General features: G+C 38.2%; 1 non-coding gene across 1 annotated transcript; it reads right to left on the bottom strand.

The window, feature by feature from the left end:
- Positions 1-5,253: 5,253 nt before the first annotated feature.
- On the bottom strand, positions 5,254-5,452 carry LOC148037922 (U2 spliceosomal RNA). Its single transcript, XR_015690823.1, has one exon. It is a non-coding gene; the product is annotated as a U2 spliceosomal RNA (small nuclear RNA).
- Positions 5,453-7,748: the final 2,296 nt, after the last annotated feature.

Here is a 7,748-nt window from a genome sequence, read left to right as displayed (position 1 = left end):
ATGTATCTTTAAAGAGCACACATGGCTAAAAGAGGAATCAAGCATGACTGTGTTTTCTGAATACCATGTGCTATCATCCATTTTTGTGATCCGTTTGGGGATTAGCATGTGCCATTCACCATTCTTGTGGTGAAACCATGTAGCATCTTCCGAGGCATTGGTATTTGGTATCTTTGGTTTCCCCTATCGGTCTTCCTTGGCTACAAATTGTTCCATGGTGCCAATGGAGTGTATCTCTTATCTGTTTGATCCATTTAGGACATGATCATCTCTCTCTCTCTCTCTCTCTCTCTCTCTCTCTCTCTCTCTCTCTCTCTCTCTCTCTCTCTCTCTCTCTCTCTCTCTCTCTCTCTCTTTCTCTCTACCTTTAGATTCTCCATTAGCTACATTTTAGAAAAGGCTATCATTTGATCCCTCTCCCTCTTCTAGTATGGAATATGTTTATGAATCTTCTAGTATCGACAAAATCTAGGTAGCTACTTATTTGAAGAGTTGGATTTTCTCCCCCTATTATGGAGAGCAGGGTGCGCAAGTCTATGGCTCAATTGACCTATGTAATTGAGAACCAGTGTTAGGGAAAAGGCGAGTTCGCTTCATCCTATAGCCGGCTCATTTTAGAAGAAAACTCGATGAATTCAATGTGAGGAGGAATTGTCTACTCATGAAAAATGCAACTGAAAAGGATTTAGGCAGGCTCACCTTTCTTATAGAAGGAGAATATCCTTCTCGTGATTAAAGTAGAAGGACAAGATCTTTCTAAATATAAATGAAAAAGGGTTTTCAATAATAGAATGTACATATTAATATTTAAATTCTAATTTTGAATTAATTATCATTAACCTTTTCAATTGTCAAGTTTAAACTTTAAAGCTTAAACGTTTTAGCCTTAATTAAAATTTAAGCTGACTCAGGAGATGTGACTGCTGTCAACAAATTGGAGAGAGACTTGAGAGAGAGAGATAGAAAGAGTGCCAATTTCCAAAATTCAAATGGCAAATGGCTAAAAGCCTAAAAGTTAAAACTCTCATCATCATGATAATGATGTAAGTCTTGAGTTTCGACTTCAGTCTTTTTGCATCTTACGACTACGCCTTCCCATTACCCATTCCTTGAGGCTTGGCCTTGCATCCTATAGGGCAACTGCTATGCTAGACTCGTCACTCCATTGAACATCCGTCCAATGTCACTTGCAATATTACGTAATACGCCACTTGATATCAAGTGTCGTTGAGGTTGGACGATTGCAGTTTCATCAGTTGTGGTGGGCATCCCGAGCAGAATCTCCTGGAGGTTGGCCAGCAGCCGTTGGTAGCTATAGCCTATTTGGAGGTTGGCCGTTGGACCCGCAAGCGCCGAGTCATATCCCTAGTTGCCAACAAGGCTTGGAGCGGCGAGCCTAGAGGCTTGCGTTGCACGCGCCTTCTTTGGTAAATGGCGGCTGGGGGCGTGAATCCTATTCGCGTCGTGCAATCCCTTCAGGGCCCAGGCTTGAGTGACCAGTGATGCCAATGACCAGTCTCGTGGGCCACTAGTAACCAATGGCGGCGCTGCCTCCTAAAGGCTAAAGGGCCAACTTCAAGGTTGAGTCCACGTGGTAGCACGGGGGCAAATGCTAGCAGCCAAATCGTCGACTCTCGAGTTCGTTTTAACAAGTTCATTTCAATACTGAATATTGTGTGTAAACTTTAAAGTTTTAACAAGTTCATTTCATGTTAGAATGGAGATAATAGTTACTAATATAATATGTCACACACACACACACAGGATTGTCTCTCTTTAAGTGAAATATGTGATTTGATATTTTGACCAAAAGAGTTGTTTGCATGTTGGTAACATTAAAGACCCATGTACAACCTATACAAACAATAAAATCCTTTCCTCTCTATTCATAAAGTCATTTTATTAACTTACACAACACATTTAGTTTACAAGCTTCGAAACATTAACCATGGTGGAAATCGTATCTAACAAGTCATGAGTGATTCAAAATAGCAAAGAAAGGTGAGAGGTGGTAGTTCTAACTTTACATGATCATTGATAATACCCTGAAGCTTGATGGAAAGAATGTATGATCAACAAAGCTCGTAGAAGCACTTGCTTTGTCAACCATAGGCTGCCATGAGGGATTCACTAGTAGTAATAAGGAGACGTCACCTGCGTGCAAGAAATATATGAAAATACCCCTTATCTACCCCTTATTTATGGGACCTTACCTTATAACATGTACATTCCTTCCCTTAAATAACCCCCCTCCCTTACACTCATGTGGTACCATACGGTAAACTCTAGCGGACACCCCGGGCCATAGGCACAAGCAAAGAGAGAGAGAGAGAGAGAGAGAGAGAGAGAGAGAGAGAGAGAGAGTATGTGTGTGTGTGTGTGTGTGTGTGTGTGTGTGACATGTGTGTGCACTATGTGTGTGTGTGTGTGAATGAAAGCTTAAAGGCAAAGTATTAATACTATTTTTTTTTGCTTTGTCAACCATAGGCACAAACATTTATAGAGAGAGAGAGAGAGAGAGAGAGAGAGAGAGAGTGTGTGTGTGTGTGTGTGTGTGAAAGCTTTAAGGCAAAACATTAGTACTTTTTTTTTTGCTATGTAGTTGCTAATAGGTTAAAGGTTTGTGAGACATTGTAGTTTGAAGATAAAGGCTAGCCATTGGAGGAGCTTGGATTTTCAAAGGGAACGAATGCATAACAAAAGGTAGAAAGTTTCAACAATTATAAAAAACACGGTAAGATCGCAACCACTCGTTTTAACTTTGAGAAATGGCACCTAAATTGAAAGATAAGAGACAAGGAAACCTTCTTCCATGGGTTGGGATTGAAAACATAGCCAAGCATCCTTCTAAAAAGGTAAAGATAATATGGATAATATTGGGGGCTCAACTTATCTTTAAATGAATCATTCGATAACATGTCACTTGAAGAAAGGACTGAATTTGAAAGGAAAAAAGAAGGATGCTTACTTTTTCAAGAGGATTGGGTAGACCAATTTAAATGGCTTGTTTATGATAGAGATGAAGTAAAAATATTTTGTAAATTTTGTTTGAAATATCCTCATCTACATAGTGCACATTCGAAAGGGGGATCTATAAAATTTTAAATTAGCAACTTAAAATCCCATGTTCTCACATCATGTCATAAGTTTGCTATGCAAACTATTTTGCTCGAAGGAAAAGACTTCAGTGAAAAGAGTGTTAAAAGAATAAGAGAAGTAAAGGATGAGGCATTACTTTCATTATTTAGAACGGCATATTTGATTGTAAAGCAAAATTTACCATTTTTTGTGTTTCCTAAAATGATAAGCTTATTGCAAGTTTGCCATGTACCATACACTACTAGTCTTTATAATGATGATAATGCATGTGCTGAAATGATTTTTTGCATGGCATCGTCTCTTATGAGAAGTACAATAGAAAAGGTTTCAACTAGTCCATGGTTTGGTGTTTTAATCGATGAGTCAAATGATATCTCCTCACATGGACATATGGCTATTTATTGATCATATCTTGAGGCTGATTGTGTTCCTAAAATGAGCTTTTATGGTATCATACGTGTGCATGATGGCACTGCAAGATATTTGTTTGAGGCTATTATTAGTGAGCTAAAGAAATGTAAGCTAGATTTATCTAGATTCATTGCATTTGGGTCTAGTGATGGATGTTCTACAATGGTAGGAAAGGAGAATGGTGTTGAGGCCTTATTGAAAAAACACATTAATCCATTTTTAACATCAATTCATCGTGTTGCCCATCGTAGTGCCCTTGCAATATCTAGTGTAGGAAAAGAGACGTCTTATTGTAGAAAAACTTATTAATGATGTAGCTTCGCATTTTAATGTTAGCACGAAGAGATTAGAAGGGTTGCAAGCTATGCAACAAGATTTGGCATGTCCCATTCTTCGACTTGAGCATACTTTTGATGTGAGATGGTTAAGTATATAGAGTGTGTAAGTCTTTAGAAGCAATACTTGATATCACAAAAAGAGAGGCATTGCATATTTATGAAGAATTGGCTGAGTTCGAGCGTGTTTATTGCTTCCATTTCTTAGCTGACATTTTGAGAGGTTTAACAACAGTAAGCCAAATGTTTCAAAAAGACTTTGTAGATGTCACAACTATAGATAGTCTTGTGAAGAATGAAATTGTATCCATAACACAATACTACATTGATTGTCCTCCTCTTGATGTTAATGCATTAACCATTGGAGTACATGGATATGATATCCTTGCAGACTATGGGCCTGAAAAAGGATATTTATATATATTAAGAGGTGCTTTGCATGGAAAGAAATTTTATGAGCATGATTTAAAACGTAAAATTAATGGAGAAGACTTTGAGAGGGCCTTAGAATTTCAAGTTGCTTTTGCCGATTCAGTGGTGATAAGTAACTGAAATTCTCGATTTCAAGATAATTCTATACTTAACTGTTTAAAAATACTTGTGCCTGCACAACATCCAATACATGAGAAGGCCTTAAAGAACTATGGAACCCAAGAGATCGATCGGTTAACTTCATATTATGGCTTCCTTAAAAAGATAAATATAGAAGAATTCCCTGCAATGATAGAAGTTGATGAGTTTAAGAAAGAATTTAGAAATGTTAAGCATCAAGCTTCTAGAGATTGGATACGATTCACTTGGCTAGAAATAACTTCAACACTTGCTTGCGATAGTATGTGGAGGGATGCTTATCCGAATATTCTTACTCTTTGTCAAGTAGCTCTTGTCCAATGTTCGAGCATTGCTATTTGTGAGAGAGGTTTTAGTGCTGGAACTGTGACAAAGAGTAAGCTTCGTAATCGTTTGGAGATTAAGAGTTTAGATGCATTAATGAAAATCTTTATTGAAGGGCGTTCTAAGTTCACTGATATGGAGTTCATTGAGATTATGGACATATGGGCTGAAAAAACGCATTGCCATTTATACACAACACACGGAATTCGCCCATTGATTTTGCATATTCATAAGAGCAATTGATTTTTTATGGGCTATGATGATTTTGAAGCCACTATGCATTATTTGCAGTTTTGTTGTCTTGATTCTTTTGACTCTCAATCGTTTTCTTATGTTAAACTTATTTTTCCCTTGGTTGCTTCTATCTTTCGAGCAAAAATCTTTTACATTTGTTTTTAGATCATGCTTTCTTTTAATAAAATGTACTCGAATATTTTTAAAAGTTTTTTAAAAATATTTGCTACTACCGCGCCCACGGCATTAGAGCAATCCTTTGCTAGATTTGCGAGGGGTGGGAGGGCGCACCCAACGCTCCGAGGTAGTGCAATACGGAGGCGACGCGCGCAGCCCCGGGCAGCAAGCTGCCGGGTGGGGCTGCCCCCGTGAGAAAAATTAGATTAATATCGCAGTGACCCGATGGGTCACGTATCAGATATTAAACTGATAAGAACAGATACTACACTTGATCTTAGCCAAAAGGCCGAGAAAGGTATGAGTTGCTGGATCCTCCCCTGCTTCCTTTTATACCCTACCCTCCTTCCTCCTCCCACCTCTAACCTTCTTGCTCTCTAGCTGGCTGACGACCACTGCCGTCCCTACGGGAGGGAAAGCACGCATTCATTGCACTAATCTAACGCTCCCAGTCCCATCACCACAACCAAGCGCCCCCCCCACCCCCGTCAGCACTATCTCTCACACTTGATAGAATCAAGCAATTGATATTGCTAATTGAACGAAAGGACTCCAAATTGTAATCCCCTCATTGCAAACCTATGACAGGAGGCTGCTTTGCATACTATTAAGGGCTTAATAGTATTAGCCTTCTTGCAGCTAACAAGTCTAGGCATATATGGTTGCAAGCTGATATTTTATGTACCTCACTATTCGCAAATCTTAAGGGCACTAGCTGCGTCTCCTTATCCTCAGTAGGGAAAATATTGCAAAGTAAGGACTCCACCTGCATCTTTAGGCAAGAATTTTATGCTTCAGTGATGATCTATATCCAACAAAGAAATGTGGCCTCTGTAACTAGGATAGCCTGCAAAATTTTGAGCCTGATGTAAAAAAGGCCAAGTAGAAAATATTTTGGTATTGCAGTTTGTGAGACTTATCTACTGCTGTAGGAACAATTGCCTACCCTTCTTAGGTACAAGAATTTAGTACTATAAGCATGAATATTTGCGTGAACAACTATATACGATTAAGTGTGAATAGCTCCATGAACAACTACATGATATTAAGCACAAGCCCATATACAGTACTACAAGACAACACTTGAGAACTATGTCAACTACAAGCACATGCCCATATAAGGTGTTGCATAGGACAACAATCTAGAACTCTAGAACGACATGATCTACATGCTCTACGTGGACTCCAAGAACTCTGATATGCTTGGACTCCAAAATTCATGATTTCCATGAACTGCATGATCTACATGAACGTGACTTGCGTGAACATGAATTGCATGAAATCTAGAATAGCATGAACAATAGAAATGCATGAACATGAACTCCAAAACTGAATTGCTGAACTCTAGAACTGCGTAAACATGAAGTCTAGAAGGAAACTGGGTAGATTGGATAATGTGCACTATAGGATAACAACACTCCAAAATTGCCATGTAAGCTCAGAACTACATGAACTAAGCTCTAAAACTGCATTAATAGTGCTCCAAAACTCTCGGGAATCCACCTTATAGAACATGTAAGATACAATGTGAGTTCAAAAGAAAGGGTATTTATTATATTTAGTAAAATTCAAAGGATTATATTTACATAAGGGGTTTTTAAATTACAATTTGAATAAAATCTGCAAGTTTATAAAGTAAAAGGGGCTATTTTAAGGCCTTATAGCATTAAAGAAAGTGTATTTCTTAATATCCTTTGAACACATGTTATATAGATGATTTCTTATAAGTGGACCTACTAGGCCGCAGAACTATAATATAAGCTCAAAATTGCATGACTTAAGTTCTAGAACTGCTCAAGTCTACATAAACTAAGCTCCAAAATTGTGTTAACAATGCTCTAGAACTGTATGAACTAAGCTTCAAAATTGCTTAATTAATAGGTTAGAAGACATTGCATGCTAGCACGTCAGAAGGTGCTACAAGGCAATGAGATAGAAGATGATGTAAGATTATGTATCGTGTTGAAGACCACTTGTCACTTGTTCCTGGAGAGCTAAGTTTCTCAATTACGGATTATTCTAGGCCATCTTCTATTGAGAACCACATTGGACCCTACCATCTTCCATTGTCGAATTAGGTTGGTAGTTCCCAAACGGATTGCCAAATCATAAGCTACATGTAGACTTAGTAAGGAGTTTGCAACTAGGTTGCAACTCAAGGCCTTGTAGAAAAAGGTTTGAAAACACATTCTTGTTTTCAAAACATGCATATATGTAATGATTTTTCAATTGAAAAAATACTTAATTGTGGTTGCAATCTTGAGGGGTTCACCCTAGGTATATTTTACAAAGCTATGTCTAATTGAGCATGGAAACAATTAGGATCTGGTAGTGGTAGGAGAGCATGTAAATGCACTCATAGTAGATGTATCATTGGAGACTACAAGTTGGCTAGTAAGCTCTTTGATACACATCTACAAGTTCATCCTAGAAAGCCAAGTTTGTAAAACTTTTAAACTATATAAATGTATCTTTTGTTCTAGTAAGATCAGTTCTTCGGTGACATGACAAAGAGAGTGATATTTATGTACCTACCTCCCTTCCCTTCTCACACACACACACACACACTCTCTCTCTCTCTCTCTCTCTCTCTCTCTC

Source organism: Lygodium microphyllum, chromosome 4 (genome assembly GCF_053477565.2).
Source record: "Lygodium microphyllum isolate KBCC chromosome 4, Lygodium_microphyllum_v1.1.10, whole genome shotgun sequence".
Lineage (NCBI taxonomy): Eukaryota > Viridiplantae > Streptophyta > Polypodiopsida > Schizaeales > Lygodiaceae > Lygodium > Lygodium microphyllum.
Note: the sequence above shows the minus strand (reverse complement) of the source record. Positions and strands in the feature narration are given on the sequence as shown.